General features: G+C 36.1%; 1 long non-coding RNA gene across 1 annotated transcript in view; it reads left to right on the top strand.

The window, feature by feature from the left end:
• The first annotated feature begins 6,932 nt into the window (after window positions 1-6,932).
• Window positions 6,933-16,972, top strand: part of LOC112993676 (uncharacterized) — an 89,159-nt gene continuing 79,119 nt past the window's right edge. The window contains exons 1-2 of the long non-coding RNA XR_003261762.2: window positions 6,933-7,916; window positions 10,392-10,484. This is a non-coding gene — a long non-coding RNA (uncharacterized LOC112993676). The remainder of the gene's footprint in view (window positions 7,917-10,391; window positions 10,485-16,972) is intronic.

The raw sequence follows: 16,972 nt of genomic DNA on the forward strand, positions 1-16,972 counted from the left end.
TATGTTTAAGTCCTTTGATAGTATAGATTATGGAAAATTCTTGTAGCCTGGTTGTACAAGATATAAAGCAAGATTTCCTAAAGTTGAAGACTTCCAGCCATTGGATGTTAACTTTTCATTGCAAAAACCTTAAAAGTGCCAGATGAATTCGTCTTCTGCATTTGATTTTTTATATTCGTGACATTCATTCTAAGGAAACTTAAAAACAGAGGAATGATATCATGCAGTTCTCTTCCCTGCTCAGTTTGGTGATGTTAAAAAATCCTTTTACTTCACACCCTTAAGTTTGTAATTGTGATTCTTCTGCCTTTTTAGGTGAATATAAATGTCTCTTGTGTTAAATTTAATGGTGTTTGAGCCATTTAAGAATGACAGTTCAGAGTGTCCATCTAGAGTCTGGTGAAGTAACGCTGCTGTTAAAACCCTGCAAATGATGCAGATAATGAGTTGAACTGAACCCTTTAGTTTCTTGGATTCCCAAGACCAGATGAAGAACCATCTTCTACAGATTTCTTCAAACATATTAAAAACATTCAAAATTCCAAGGCGAACTACCAAAAGGAGCATTTCAGCCCTGACTGTGCCAGTAAGCCTCTGCACCTTTCATTACCTCTTTCAATTCCTGCTAGACCCCGTGGCACCATGGGGAGCACCCAGAGGCAGGTGCTCTCTGCCGACACTGCTTTCTGCATCACACTGTCTAGCCCCACTCTGCACTGCCCTGAGTGCTGAATGCTGCTGCAGAAGATTTGGGTGTGGAAGAGTTTTGTTGAGCAGCACTATATTTAACTATTATAAACACAGTATTCTGAGCAAATCCTCTTTTTCTTGCTATGTCTACCTGGGATCATTTATCATTAGATTGAAAAAAATTAGTAAAACTAATGGAGTACAATAAAAACTATAATAATGGTAATGTTTAAGCCTTCTAGTCTGCTTCATGAGCCTGATCCAGACCTCTCAGCCGTTCATGGGAATGGTGGATTTTTCTATTAGTTTTACTGGAAAATCTTTGAAAGACTGATGGGCCACCACAGAGCTGGCATTATCTTTTCTACCACACACTTTGATATTAATTAAGCAGAAGAGAAGAGCAATTTTTCATGTGCTTATAATAATATTTTGAAGCAAACATTATTTATTATAGAAGCCATTTACTAGTATAAAGAAAAATAGCATGGCATTTATATTTACTAATCAATTTTCAATTGAATAAAACCAGTCAGCCACATACCGATCTAATTTACTCCATATGAATTAGGAGTGGATACAGTTAAATCAATATAATAATCCAGGAAAAATTGTTCCGTATGCATTTCAGGGGAAATGTTTGTTGGAATGTACTTTTAAATTTGTAAAGCTGTTTCTGATAGGCTTACTGTGTCTGTATTAGACCTACAGCTTTGCTTAATGCTGACAGAAATCACTACAGAAAATGTTGTTTAGGATTTATTGAACTCATTAATGCTTAGAAATACTTAGCAGGATAAGAAGGTGAAAAGAAACCCACAGGTTTCTTCAGAGAATCTTCATGCTAAGTTCCTTACTAACAACAGGGAAAAAAAAGAAATTACAAACTTACATTTTCTTCTCCTTTTCTCTCTCTCTCTCTATCTTTTTATTTAACTCAACTAATTCAAAGTGAGGCTGTTAATTAACACCCAGAGAACAATCGTTAGTTACTGGATTAATTACAGAAGACTTACTGTGGGTTTTAAATTCTCTTGGGATATTTTAAAATCTGGTGGGCAGTAATACTGCCATCTGTTCTGTGAGCTGATGGTTAGTTCCTACTGAAATCATTAAAATCTTGAAGACTATATTCCTTGCTATCAAGGTTCATAAATAGGTGCTTTTCGAAAAATAAAATGTGCCTGTGCTCTACTGTTCACATCTGAAACAACATTCAGCGTACCTCCCACACCTGCCACGGGAAAACAGCTGCTCTGGGAGCCCGAGACGAGCAACCTGCCTCTCTAGAGCACATACAATTTTCAGAAAGCTAAATGAAAGTTACCGTTTTAGATCTTCGTGCTACAGAAGATTTCTGGCAAATGTAGTCTTTAACATAGAAGTCTTTAAATAGTACAGTTCTAAAAAAGCCATCAATTTTCTGGAAAAATAATTCATCAGAATTTGCTGTCTCTGTTCAACTCTTAGCATCCTCTCTAGCCTGAGAGACTCACTTGCATCTAGCACACTAAATAAATAAAACCTGTTTTTACTGGGAATACTGTTGAACACATACTTATCAAGAACTGCCTTAGGCAGAAAAAAACCCCAAACATGGACTAATTGTAGCTTACTCAGTCCTCTCTTGTTCTGAAAGAACTGTCTTTTCATTTCTTTTAAAAAAACCTATTGGATGAGGTTATTTTCCATCTGTATTGCTGGCAGGAATCTGACAGACTTGCAGAGATCAGAATCGTTTCCAGACCAATTTGCATGAAGTATTTAATTTAGTATTTTCAATCAATAGAATTATCAGGATGTGGCTGATGGTGCCTATAAGACAATTAGTTCAAACCATATGCTTGTTGGTTTGGGATACTTCATCTTTCTACTTCATTTCATGTACTTTTCAGCAATCTCAATGCTCTCTTATTTTTTCATCTCAGAACACATGCCTCAGCTGCTGGCTGTGTTAAACATTTTGGCATGTATTAATTTAGAGCTTTGAAAGAGGAAAAGCCATGGAAAATCAAACGAAGAATCGTTGCAGTCTGATGTCATTGTCTGTCATTAGCGCTACTCAAAGCCCTTGTACTAGATAATTATATGTTAACGTGCCATGGAGGTATTCTTTCTCCTTTACTTCCCCCAAGTTCAAATTTGGTTTATGTCCAAAGCATAAATGCTTCTGGTTTTTGAGAAAGAAAATCTCTTGAAAATCTTCTAAAGATCCTGAAGTTCAATGGTGCTAAGTTTCACAGTTGATTCATCTCTATCAGCTACTGTATCAGTGTCTGTTCGTCAGGAAAAGCAGGTCAATTGATATTTTACCCAAACAGAAGCAGAAAAGACAAAAAGGCAAAAGATTATTCTGTAGTGCCAAAGAAGACCGATCCCTTTTCTTTATGGTAATGAGCAATTGTGATGAAAACTTTCTGACTTCCTATGGACTGAACAAATCTGGAGAACTGCGATTGCAGGGGGAAGCATGCAGGAATTACTGGTCGTGGTCGTCTTTAACATTTATAGCCTTGCTGGAGGATTCAGTATTACGTGTGATAACAGAGGGATCATCAGGAATCCATACAGGCTAAGAAAAATAATAAGAAAGGCTGAGAAAAAGGTAATATTCAGTTCTCCTATTCTACAGGTTTTTAACACATCTGTTACTTAAAATATGTTTTTTTTTAATTTGCTTTGTACTTAAAAAATATGCCCTTTGTGCCATTTAATTAAAGGAAAAAGAACAATCATGAATGCTCAGTACTGTAGCAGATACTAAATGGCTGTCTTAGTTCTTCAGCCCAATATGGTATTTTCAGATTACATCTGCAGAAACAACTCAGAATGAAATGCATCTCTGCTGTTGTATTATATTTCTGTACCACTGCTGCAGTGTGAACATACTTTCCCACCCTCACTAGAGAAGGAGCTCTGAGACGGTGCGATGCCAGCTGGTGTGCTCCGTGCCCACTGACACGACTGAAGGAACTGCTGGTGAAAACAATTTGACTGCACACGAAGAAAAGAAAAATGAAAGTGATTTTTTCCCACTCTTCTTTCTCTCACTGGTTTGAGATTAATTTCAGATCTGACCTTCAAAAGCTTAGATACCAAAAGGATATGTATTTTAGATTTCATTTGCCCAGAGTAGGAAAGTTGCCGTCAGTACATTTCCACCGGGTAGAGCTTTGCAATTTCCCCAAAATCAAATCCCAGAATGTATTGATTACCACTGCATCTGGTCCTTCTCATTTTGTGAGTAAAAAGCCAAGCTTTAATTTTCCTGAGATGCTTCCACCTCGTATTTGGATATGTGCAAGTGATATCAGCAGCCAATGATACAACTCACAGGGGAGTATTGCCATGCAATTACCACACTGACAATTAGGAAAAGATAGGCCAGCTAAATACTGGTTCTTTAATGTGTTTTCTCCTAAACTTTCAGATGAAAGTTATAGAAGTTAGTACTTGTGTAGTAGGAATTAAGTTATCAATTTAACACTAATACTAATACTGTATTAGTATTAGTCTATATTAGTCTAATACTGTACAAGAATTCTTGTAGCTAATAGTTTGTTATAGTCACATATACAATGAATAATAGAGGCATCTTTTCCGAAAGATGAGTTCTGTAACTAAGCTCCTGAGCATATTGTTTTTATCTTGAAGCCATGAAGTTTACATGTGCATTTATAAGCTATATCCATTGCCTATGTCCCTTATGACCACATGATATATCTTACTCCATGGGTCAACCCTGTGTGCACTGCTGGCACGTTGTAGTCACCCACCACAGCATTTCTTCAAACACCAACCCTGAAAGGTCTTGAAAAACACTGTTTGACTGCTGAAATCCTAAAAGGATGGTTGTTGCTGAAACAACCTTTTACCTGATTTACAAGCTTTTAAGCTCTAACACCTAACACACTACTTAACCCATTGACAAAAACATACACCTTCACCTTATACTTGCACCAATGGGATTATACTAATTTCACTGTTATTTCCAAAATCCAAGTGCTCATACATACCTGCTATAAGAAAGAACAAATATTTGACCATGTCTCTTCAGTGTTCATGCCCCCGTAAAACTCTCAGTATACAGATCAAGCACTAGCTTCATCGTGAGCCCTGTTTGCCCCAGCAATATGCCTCGGTGCCCCCTTGCCCCCAGCCCAGCCAGGAAGGCTGCCCACCAGGCAGCCCATTACAACTTGCATCCTCAAAGCCGTTTCATCATGGTAGCAGTGATTCTCCAAAGAACAGTGAACTGGAAGAGCCAAGCAATGATTTAAGACCACGTTTCGCCTTTTATTTTATTACTCTTTTTTTCTTTAAAAAAAAAAATCTTTTACCCTCTCTATTTAGTGGTTTACTTTTGTTTCAACCCTTCAAGGACAAATCACTGGTGGGCTGGATGGAGTGGAAAGAGAACAGCTTAGAAGATGTCTTGGCTTTCAGGTACTATAGGCAAGATGACTAACTAGTTCTGTCCTGCAGAGACCTTTGATATTTTGAAAATTTTTTAGTACCCTAAGTGTCAGGCTAGAGAATGACAGAAAATTTCTTCCTGTAAAAAAAATGTATTTGAAATCAATACATACCTATGACACATTTTCGCTGTCATTTAATTAAACTTTTACAACCAATTCTACTCAGTTAAAAAATGCACATTTCTTCTTTTCCCAGCCTGTTTGTTTCATGCCTGCTTTGTTGATCTTTTCTTTTTAAAACTTTCATCTGTGATGGGCAGCAATATTACTAACATTTCCACAAATTTTAACCTTTGAAGTTATTGCTGCCCTGTGCCAAAGTATCCTTAGACTAGGTAATATCATTTTGAGCTTTCTTTTGAAAGTGTTAGAAGGGAGGCACTTTATGGGATTAAATAGAAAATCAATAGGATAAACATCCCTTTAGCTAGCACGTTTATTTTTATTTCCTAATTGTATCTCTTTTTCTGGGAATTGCCTGTGGCAGAGAATGTGATGCTCTAAGATTAATGTTTCAGCTGTACCGTAAAGATTTTGCTAGAGCAAATTATAAAATAGTAAGAAAATCACTGGCCTGCTCTTACAATCTCAAAGTAATCTCTGTGCTAGGAACAATTACTTTGTAATTCAGTGTTATAAAATGCATGCATGAAAAAGAAACAAGTAATATAATTTATTTGAAATTAGACTAGTTTTTTTTTAGTTTCTGAATATAAAGCAATCTACGTAAATCTGAGAATCTGGATTATGTTTATTCAGCTGTTTTGATAGGTGGACATCTTCCTTCCTTCCTTTCAGAACAACCTGGAATTGAGGAAATTTCCTTTGAAGCCTTTGAAGCACTGTAAGTAAGTAAGAAAGAAAAGATAAATCCTCTGTTCTCCTCCCCTGTAGAGATACGTAAGTAAAGATTGTGTTGTTTTTTTACCCAGTTTTCTATCAGCAGGTTTTAAATCTTTCCTACAGCAGAAATTTAATCCACAGAAAAAAACTGTTTTCCCTTATTTTTATCTCATCCCTAGATATTTTCCTAAAATGTATTCTAGAGTAATGAGTCTGATTTGTGCTCCTTGGGAGCTATTCAGGAATTTCAGAATAGCTGTGGAGTAGTTACGACATAATAATCAAAATGGTCAGCTCCTCCATGTAGTCACATCTGTATATACTTTTAAAGAACAGCTGAAGTACCTATTTAGATTACTTTTCTTCACCCATGCTGGCTCCTTTGCTTTCCGGAAACATTGGAACTATGTTCCAGACATATACTGTGTGTCCTAAAGAATAAAAGGCTAGAAATCTTGTGAAAACTCTTTGGGAGACCAAGAGCTCAGAATTTATGGGGCAGAAACATAAGTATTGAATGTCAGGTCTAAAACTAGTACGCTAAGTAGAGACGCTTCACCTTGAGGGTGTGCGTGTGGAGCCCAGAGACAGAGGAGTGCTTCAATTGCCCAGTTTCTAGCAGTGAAAGAGACTGGAGCTAAAGGCTGAGCAGGGAGAAATTGGCCAGATGTGTATTTCCGCTCTGCAGGTTTAAGACAGTGCTCAGAGGTACAGAACTTATCATGGGCTTGACAGATAGCTGCTAATTTCTGATTCAGTGGTATAAAACTCAGTTTATTGTACTCTGTTTTTTAATTCAAGCATTTTCTTCGTGGCCTTTCCACGATTCTTTATGAATCAAAGTTTGGAGGCTTCTTGTCTCAGGGTTTTTATTGTTGTTGTTTTTGTTTGATTTTTTCACCAGGTGCAGAATATGTATTTTTTCTTCTATCAAACTATAATTGAGTCCTTCTCTTGCTTACAATTGTTTCATGCTAGAGAAGCCAGAGAAGCCAAATAATTCAATATAAATAATTTACTAGGCAAAGCTTGGCTAGCTTTCTTTAACCTCTACATTAAAAGCTCTTAAATTGTTTATAGTTCTTCAACGGAAAATTCTGCGAGTCAGACTGAGCCAGTGGGCAACTCACAAACGCAGCGTATTTATTATGAGTGGCCTCATTTTCCAGCTGTTGTAGTGGGTCACCCAAGTCACACCGCGTCAGCTTTATTGTTTCAGTTCCACGGTTGTTCGCTATAAGATGTATACCTTGCTCTTCCAACAATGAGTTTTGTTTGGAAACTAGTTCTGTTATCCATACTCTGTAAAAACAGCCACTTCCACCTGCACTCATGGGGGCTGTACTTGTGCTGAGGAGTCCATCAGAGAGTCAAAACTTACTAACTCAGGCAGAGAAACACACTAATACCTCATCTGCTTTGAGCCTAGATCTGGTTCTTTTGCTTCAGCTAAAGCACCATGGAGAGATGCCCAGCGAGGAGTGATCTGAGAGCAATCAATCAATCAGATCCGGACCACCAAATCTCTCCACAGTAAACTACTGCATGGGGCGCCAGCACCCATCTCTTGGCTCCCATGTCCTGGCCGGCAGAAATGGCAGCGCACAGCAGCACTGCTACAGTGAGAACCAGACTGCCCCCCCAAATCAATGGGATTTACACTCATTTTCAAGATGAAAAGAGTTAGACTGCTTTTCACACGGTCATGGGTGTTGTTCGAATTGGGCTGTTACAAGTATTTCCCTGTAAAATGAAAATGATGTGTTGCATTTGTTTTCTCTTTTGTCCCAGATTTGATCAGGCGTGCTGGTGTTCTTTGCAAATGTGTCGTGAGTCACAAGGAACCCTGGGCTGACAGAGCACGGAAAAGAGTTCTTTAGAAATTACCGAATCTGTTTTGGAAAAGTTAGTCCAGTTCATTCAATATATTTTTTTTGACATAATGATTGACGATCTGATATTTTGTTGCCAGAAATCTATATGCTTAACTCAGAAAAGTACTAACATTTAAATTCTTTTCTTTACAATGGTGAAACAGCAGAAAGCTCCTAGATAAAAGAAAAAAAGTATATTGGAAGAATTTGAATTCATTTCCCAAGAAAAAGACAGTTGTCTTTATATTATAAGAAATGATGTATTCTTTGCTTAAAATCTGTGAAAAATGGAGGTTTTCTATTCTTCATGTCACGTTTTATCATCCTTTAAAAGACTGAGCTCTTCTATATCCTCTTACATTTATCACTCAATCTTAATTTATTTGTAGCAGACAACTCTCTTGGATTTTCTTTAGAAATGAACAAAAAATTCATTCATTTTCCAAATTAACAGAATGATTAAAATGATCATTAAGTCTTAATAAAAGTGATTGATAAAATCCAAATCTATGATAGGGCTATTAGAAAAAGTGTAAATGTAAGAGCAATCCTACATTTTTTTTTTTAACCAATACATTATCAAAACATGGATATAAAAGCATACAGTCTGGGTATCATACCCCAGGAAAGAATCCATGTATGCCTTCTATAAACATGGTTTCTTATCTGTCCTGGAGTAGATCTCTTTTATCTTCTTCCCTTATAGACTGTATTTTTTCTTAATAGGCTGGGTTTGAAATCACAGAACTTAATATCTACCCGTCTCTTCAACCAGCCTTCAAGTTTCATGCAAATTATTGAAAACCAAGAAAATATGCACTTATTATACACTTTCTATTCACTCATCTCTTCTAGCAGAAACAAGATACTGGCTTGGTTGGGATTTTTGAAGAGAATCAATACAATATTCTTATGATTGCAGATGATCTTTCCCTTCTGCCTTTGCTACCCCATTTGTCGAAAGAACAAAATGATAATGATATCTGTTGTAAAGTGCTTTGAGATACATGAATAAAGAGGACTACAAGAGTATCAGATGTTATTGCTATTTATTTTTAAAAAGAAATAGCTACCTTGAACAAGAATACAAATAACTTATCTATAGGAAGATCTTCTACAATATTTCTAGCCCTGAATCAAACTAAATCTTTCCTTGTTAATCTTTATACAACCCATTATTCTCTACTTAATCATGATTGTCCTATTTAGTTTTCTTTTAAGCTTATTTATCTAATGATGATCTTGGTAATCCCAAGGTGTTTCCTCCAAATCCTGTTTAATATTTAATAATCTAGTCTTTTCCTTCACAGCCTGCATTCTCTAAAAATCTTGCTTAATGATGGCCAAATCTTTGATACTTTTCTAACAGACATCTGATAACCAGAGGAAATTTGTAAGCATTGTTATCATTTACAACAAAACTCCATATCATTTTATTGTGACACGCTTCATAAAATTTTACTGAACTTGATATGAGCATTAATATACCTTGAGGATCATACCGTGGAGCTCGTAGTTAATTTCCTTCTGTAAATCTGTGTTGAGAGGGGATCTACATTGCCACTAAAGTCTTCTGTATCTTTGTATTTAAAAAAGTATTGTATTCATACCATCCTTTGAAAATGAAATATATATTATTATAATATATAATACAATGCTAATTATAAGTGAATCCTAAAAAAAGTATGAGAAAGTCAATAACACTGAAAGAGTTATTTTGTACAGTTGTATGAATGGGCCAATATTTGTCTTAAATTAAGCTTTAATCTATGGAATTGCACCAATTTAAAAGGTGTACAACAAGCGCTAGTGCTGAGAACAGGTAACAAAAAGTAAAATTATAAATTATAAGATTATAAATAATGAAAACTAAATTATAAACCAAAAAATTTTATAAATTATAATTTATAAATAGAGACCTCACATAGTAAATAATGCATAAATTTTCATGAATTTGAACAGGCAATCCACAGACACTATACAACAGTATATATTTCATGAAGTATTTTTATTTCAATTTCAGATGGATTTTATAGATTATATAAAATGTGTAATAAAAATTAATATTCCAGTAGTTTTTGAAGGTAAGCACTAAACCCAACTTATTTTCCTAATAATTTATATGCAAAACATTACCAAAGAAATTGAATTAATCAGTGTTTCACTAAAAAACAATTCTTTAAATCTTATATTATGTGAATGGAAGGTGAATAGCCTTCTGAACTGATATATAATGTTTTATTAGGCACTGTCTTTGCATGCCTCCTATATGCTTCATACAGATCATGCAGACTTGTTTTATCATGAACTTTGAAATATTAATAGATGTCATCTGCCTGAACAACAGCAAAGTCAATTCAAGATGATAAGTAAGCTGAATTATAATAGAATGATGAAGAGATCAATTGCTAAATGATGCAATGAATCATGTGCTAATTATAGCTGCCTGTATGTGTAAAGATATTGACTGGTGAATGCATACTTTGGTATCTAATCTTTTATTTAGGGAAGTGTCTCTGAATCTTTGCCCCAGAAAGAAAAAACACTTCTGCAAAGCTGCATCACTGCAGAACGTAACATGGAACAGATCAGCGTACAGGTAAGTTCAGGCAGAGCAGTTATAGCATTATTTCATTCCTTCGTAGTATGATGTGTTGTCTTTTTAGCATCTTTCATTAAATATTTATTTGATCTAATGCTTCTCCAGAGAACTGTCTACTCTACACTAAACTCCAAGAATAACCTCAAGTTTCAGTTTGAAATTTACTTCGTTTTTCCTTCTTTTTTTCTTCTCACACTTCTTTTCCATGATGGCCTTGTAACCTTTATGCACGCAGTATTCGTCCTCATGAATGATGAAAGTGCAATACTATACTTACAGCAGGTTTAGCCAGATACGGAGGAACGCACATGTAGGATAGAAGGTTTCATGTATCTGAAATATATCAATAGATGCACTGAATTTCATTAACATAAGGACCTTACATAACATCTTTCTGCCTTTTTCTGGAACAGACACCAGAACACAAAACAGACAACATTTTTGGGATGCTTGCAAGTGTAACAATAACCTTTGTTTTTTACTAAAAGTCAACTCAAATATAAAAGTGGAGTTTAGGTTCTGAACTCCAGCCTCTTCACTTCAGGACTGTTAAAAATTAATGTCCAAAAGGCCTATAATTTAGGAAACTGCTCTGCATGTTTTCTCTGTTATCAGTGAAAAGTGAGAGGCACTTCCATATTCAGGTCTTGGATGGGCTTCTCCTCTTGGGGAGCCAGTTGTCTCCACTGATGGTAGAGGGAGTCTGGGATAACTTGACTCTGCTATTAGCATGTCCCCTTCATATTTTAGTCCTATTTTTAATTTGCCTGTGCAAAGCAGGTGGACAGACAGCTGTTCAGATCAATAGCACAAATCTAGCCTACGTCTCTCACTTTCAGTTAGCATGGATGCTGTTTATCACATCAGTCAGCGCAACTGGTCTGCTCTGAGAACTCAAGCTGCTGTCTCACTTAAGGCTGGAGAGAGCTCTCTAACACGGTACCATGTTGCTCTGTATTGAGATGTTTCTTAGTTCTCTTTGAGTACATCAGTTCAAACTGGGGCTCCCAACAGTTGCAGGTTAATGCAGGATACTCACTTACCACTCATTTACCACTGTCTTTTAATCCTTAATCTAAAAGAGTTATGTGTGAGGAAGACAGATCCAGCTTTAATTCAAATTATTATTCAAGAATTTGTAGTGTTACCCTCCGTTATCATCCCTCTTTTTCCCATCGAAACTAGTAAATTAATAAATAAAACAGAAATTGATCATGTAGAAATAAAGTATAAATAAATAAAATGTTTGCATTTATTGGATATATATGAATTTGACAGTGCCGTGTCCTTTGGAAGGATCTGATTTCATTAGAACATCGAAGTCATTATACATAAAGGCATCCTGAAAACGTTATTTAGTGCATAGTTTTTTATGAAGTCCAACTTGTTAAAGAGACAGGTAGGGAATGCTGGGTGGCTCCTTCAGCAATAGGACAATGTTGCTGGATCCAAAAGATTATACCTCGAAAAGCTATGACAGAGAGTGTCTTGTCTGACAGCTTTTATTCAGGAAAAGACCGTGGAAAAATTAACAGGAAGGTTAGAAGTATACTAGAAAAGCTGTGAAATATGAAGAATGATATGATACTTGCCTGGTCTTTATCTGGCCTTACAACTAGAGGAAATCTCTCTGTTTCATTAGTATTAAAACTCTGTACACTTGAAGAGTAAATTAGATGCAAGGAAGATAAACTGAACAAACATTGCCCTTAGTTGTTATTGTTGAAACTCACAGGCAATTCCACTATGATACATTTTTAAAGAGCTATAGTAATACACGTTTGAGTGCTTTTTTTCTTCCGAATGCATAGGAACGCTTTATCAGCACTTCCTGGCCATGCATAAAACATTGACATGAAAACACAGTGGGATACTCACTTCTTCTGGCCGAGAAATATCTTTGTACCATGAGGGATTAAACGAAACTCCTTTTTTTGTTGCCAAAATTCATTTCTGTAAAGGAAACGTTGCTCTACCAGGCTGGATGCAATTTGAGGTACTGATGGGCTGGGAATAGTAGAAAGATGCAAGCCTTATACGTGTGTGAAGTAAGCATTCTCTGTAGTTCTGGGGAGCTGAGGGAGGTTTTTGTTGTTATTATTCACTGTAAAGTTACCTAGAGATGGTCAAGTTGAATGGTAAATACATGAACTGTAAGAAGAGAAAAGCTGCACTTGAAGGAAAAATATCCTCTGAATTATAGATGTTTATGCTGATTATCCAAGGTCATTAAGAATTTTATAGAGAAATAATAAAAAATCTCATGAAGATTCATTTTCTTTGGGCTTTTTCCATATGTTTTGTTTCTAGATATGCTGGCTGAAATTTTTAATTCTGGATTTGTCCTCATGAAGTAGCTAAAAGATACAATTTGAAAAGATTCGGAGGTTCATTATCTTTTATTAATGTCCAAGTCATTGAATTTCAATAACAAAACTTTGTGAAGTATTGAGTTTACAAAAAACTGTAGATAACACCTGAATAACCACCATTGATAAATATAATTAAGTTACAGTAACTTGAAACTTGCAAAAAATACACAGCCACATTGACTTAAATGAAAGAAAATCTTTACAGAGGCCTAGTAGAAAAAACTTAACCCTGGCAATAATACCAGCTTACATAAAATTTAGTAAGTTACAAAAGTAGCCTTCAGAGCAATCTGGTTTGGACAAAAAATAACAATAGAAGAATAAGGAATTCATATGAAGCTAGAACTTCAACTGAATCAACTTTGCCCATAAGTCATCTTTACGGACTTTAACAGGAGAACAAACAAATACAAAATGTACTTTTACTCTCATTCTTTTTTCATTTTTTGTGTTGATTTTTGCATTATGTTTAGATTTTGCTTGCATTTGTTTTGTGAAATTGCCAATGTTTTTTTGAAAGTGAACATTGTATCAAGGCTAAGCCTTGAAGTCAGGCAGAATTGATTCCATGAAGGGCATGAATAGATGCTAACGTTTCTGTATTAGTCAGGCTTTTAACGATAAATATTTAATAATATGAATAATTGTGAGAATAACGGCCTTTTATTGAAAAGCAGAGTAATAATAGTTGTGTTTTGTGTAAAAGATGTTACTGTTGTTATAAGTTATGGAAATTGTCAAGCTTTGTGCTGTTAAGGAGCAAAAAGGTTTCTGAAGAGCGTATCTAAGCAACATGCCATAGATTACTAAAAAGACAACTGCAGAAGAGCTCTGTAGAACCAGGGTCTGTGTTTGGGAAGTGGCAGCTATGGCAATTATTTCAACACCCAGCAAAAATCCCAGTGAGAAAGGCCTGATGACCAGGCAAGCTGAGATAAATAATATTGCTCTTTTACAAGAATCTTTTGCCAAAGGCTCCAAGAAGTTGGGTGGTGTGAACTGTTCTGACAGAAGGGATTCACAAAGAGATTTTAGATGCTTCCCAAGTGCCTAGTGTTGACATTCAAAATGCCTAATATGGCATTATTTGACACTGACTAATGCCTAATATGGCATTATTTGACATTGATTGATGTGAGTCCTATATTGACAACCAAATTCCTGAAAGTGCTCTTCTGACCTCACATCTTTGGGTTCTGTCAGGCATCTTCCTAACTTTCAAACCTTTGTTTCGTAGTCAAAATGCTTTTGTGAGTCTTATCTTTAGTCTCCAGTAGTTCTCTTTAGGTTCCTAAAATTTAGGATTTGATATTAGGATTAGGATCTGCAGTAATACTCCTCAGAAATCTTTGTCCTTCTATTGCATTTGTCTGTCATCACCTTGAATTGAGCTTTTCATACCTGTCTACCTGAAATTCAAAGTGTTCTTCAACTTAAAAATTCCCATAGAACTGTAAATTACTGCAAATCAAAAACAACTAAATATTTTAAATCCTTGGGTAAAAACTGTTGTATAATTGCAAAGTATTCATTTATTAATTCTCACTGTGTCCACTTCACAAGGAGGCAGAATGCCAGATTTGAAGAAGGGTATTTGGTCTCCAGTTTTGGCCTTCTGTCATAATAGAACCTTCATTCTTTATGGTCTAACCTCTAAGAAATAACATATCTCTAAATTAAACTTGCATTTAGCCTTCTATACGTTGGTTAGAAACACTTCTGTTTTACATGTTTTATTCTTTCAAGGCTGCAAGGATTTGAATTGCTCTTTTTTAAGCTGTGGAGACAGGAATTATATAAGGCTTTTTTGGTATTTCATTTTGTGGCACTTAGGGAAATGTTTCAAGACTTTAGAACTGTGTGTCCTGTGGGACTGAGCTTACTAAAGAGCAGCAAGTCACTATTAGAAAATGTCTGCCAGTCCCTAAGGATCTTTTCCTATTACCTACCTCTAAATGAATGACTAACATAATGGATTAGTCTTTTCACCCTTGATACATGACTAGAAGACTTTATGAACTAGCAGGAACATATTTTGATTTCAGTGGTGTGCTTCCCTTTCACTGCTGCTGAATTTCGAAATGCTTTAGGTGCTCACCAGCATCCAGATGGAGAAGTCTCTGAATTCTTAGAGGCTAACTTTGCTGTTCTGATTCCCTTTTTGCTTAACCTCCATATGTCCCCTGCATAATTCTGCCTTTTCCCAGCATCAGATCTGTGACAAGATCAAAAATGGATCTAGTCAGATAGTAAAGGTGTTCTCAGCTCCAAAGTGCAACTTGAATTTTAACATGAAAATTCAAAGTGAAAATTCTAAACATGTATATTCATAAATGAAGATAAATGTATCAAGTTGTCTTAAGGTTTATACCATAAGCCTGGGGTATTGATCTTTGTGAGACTCCTTTATATTGCCTTCCAAAAACTTTATACATGCAAGCAGTGTTTAAAGGGGCTACATTTCTGAGAGCCCATCCTACATTCTTAGCAGTTACAAGCTGCAAGGCTGTGTTTGAATGCATATGACAATCTTTTTATTTGCATGTTACATTTAAAGCTTTCAATTACTATTTGAGTAAAGGTTTTGAGTTTAAGATTTAATTATTATGAATCTCAGAGACTTAGCTATGATCAAATATGTTTAATTAAATCTATAAAATAGCAAAAGATGTATTTCAAATGATGCAGATTTGACTTCACTACTGTGCTTCTGATGAGATTTTCTTCATACCAAAAATGGGGAGATGAGATAGTTTGGGGTAGCCGAATGCTCTGATTTTCTCTGTATTGTCTGTAGCGCAGACCTCTAGGCTCACCTGGAACATTTTGGAGGGTGTTCCCTACAGTTCTGAAACAGCACCTCTGAAACATCTTTTTGGTAACATCTTATCTACTGAGCCAAGGCTGGTGGAAGCCTGTTCTGGTCATTTCTGTATCAACTGAGCATTTTGATCACCTATGCAATTTTCAGCTAGGCAAATGCGACTGCCTTCTGGCCAGCTCAAAGTAGCCAACACATGATATGAAAGAATAAACCATGGATTGTAATTTTTTTTAATTATTTAAAAAATAAGGCAGAAAACCTTATGCTGAAACAAAATGTCACCCTGAACAACAGTACTAAACGTTTCCCAAGCCACTGAGTGTATCACTTCCTTTTCTATTCAAACACATTAATCTTTTATCTTCTCCTGCCCGATGATTCCTGTGTGTCTCTTCCTAAGGCCCTGTGAGTTTCCACATGTAATACCTTCATCTTATTGACGATCATTTTTTTCACTGTCTCCACTCTCCTCACTCTGAAATGCAGGAAGACACTAAGCTGTTTGGTCTCTTTGGTGTCCCATGTGTGCAATGAATCTTATCACAAAAATTCACATTTTCAAAAGATCTAGTGAGAATCTGCATATATAACATCAGCCTTCTCTGGAACTGCTTTTGTATTGCTTTAATGTTTGTCAGAATACTTTGCTACATTATCTTCATTAGCTTGTGCTCAAATTCTACCCTCTCGTACATGCATCTTCCTTTGCATATATTGTTCCATACAAAAACAGTGACACTCGAGTTGAAACAAGGTTGCCTGAGAATCCTCAGTGGACTATAGATTACCCGGGGGGTTCAATTTCTTCAGAAAATGACTGGCTTCAAGAACTACATATGAGGCTTTTGAGGCTTTTAGACAAACTTTCTGGATAGCTGGCTATAGAGAAAAGCGAAAACCTGTTAGCTGCCTCCCCTTGTTGTAAGCAGATGTTGGCTATGCCCACCTGTTTCTCCACTTCATACCTGATCATATAGGCCTTATTAGTTACGGACCTTCTCCATACTGAAACAGGTTTCTGATATTTAGGCTGGTAGCTAAATAGCTTCTGTTCTCTTTCCCTGAAAAAAAGCTCAGTTCATCAGGTCCAATTCATCTGGTGCCACTGATGACCTCCACTGTCTTGTCTGCCCTCCAAAGAGAGATGCCCCAATGCCAATTACTCTTCAAATGCTCTGGTCCTATCAATTCTTTGTTCGTTGCTTCCAGCAGGGCCTCTGTCTGTTTCTCCACCTTTTCTGAGAGTGCAAACTGATGATGGCAGTACTTACTCCATCTTACTTCTTATT

The sequence above is a fragment of the Dromaius novaehollandiae genome, chromosome 15, assembly GCF_036370855.1.
Source record: "Dromaius novaehollandiae isolate bDroNov1 chromosome 15, bDroNov1.hap1, whole genome shotgun sequence".
NCBI lineage: Eukaryota > Metazoa > Chordata > Aves > Casuariiformes > Dromaiidae > Dromaius > Dromaius novaehollandiae.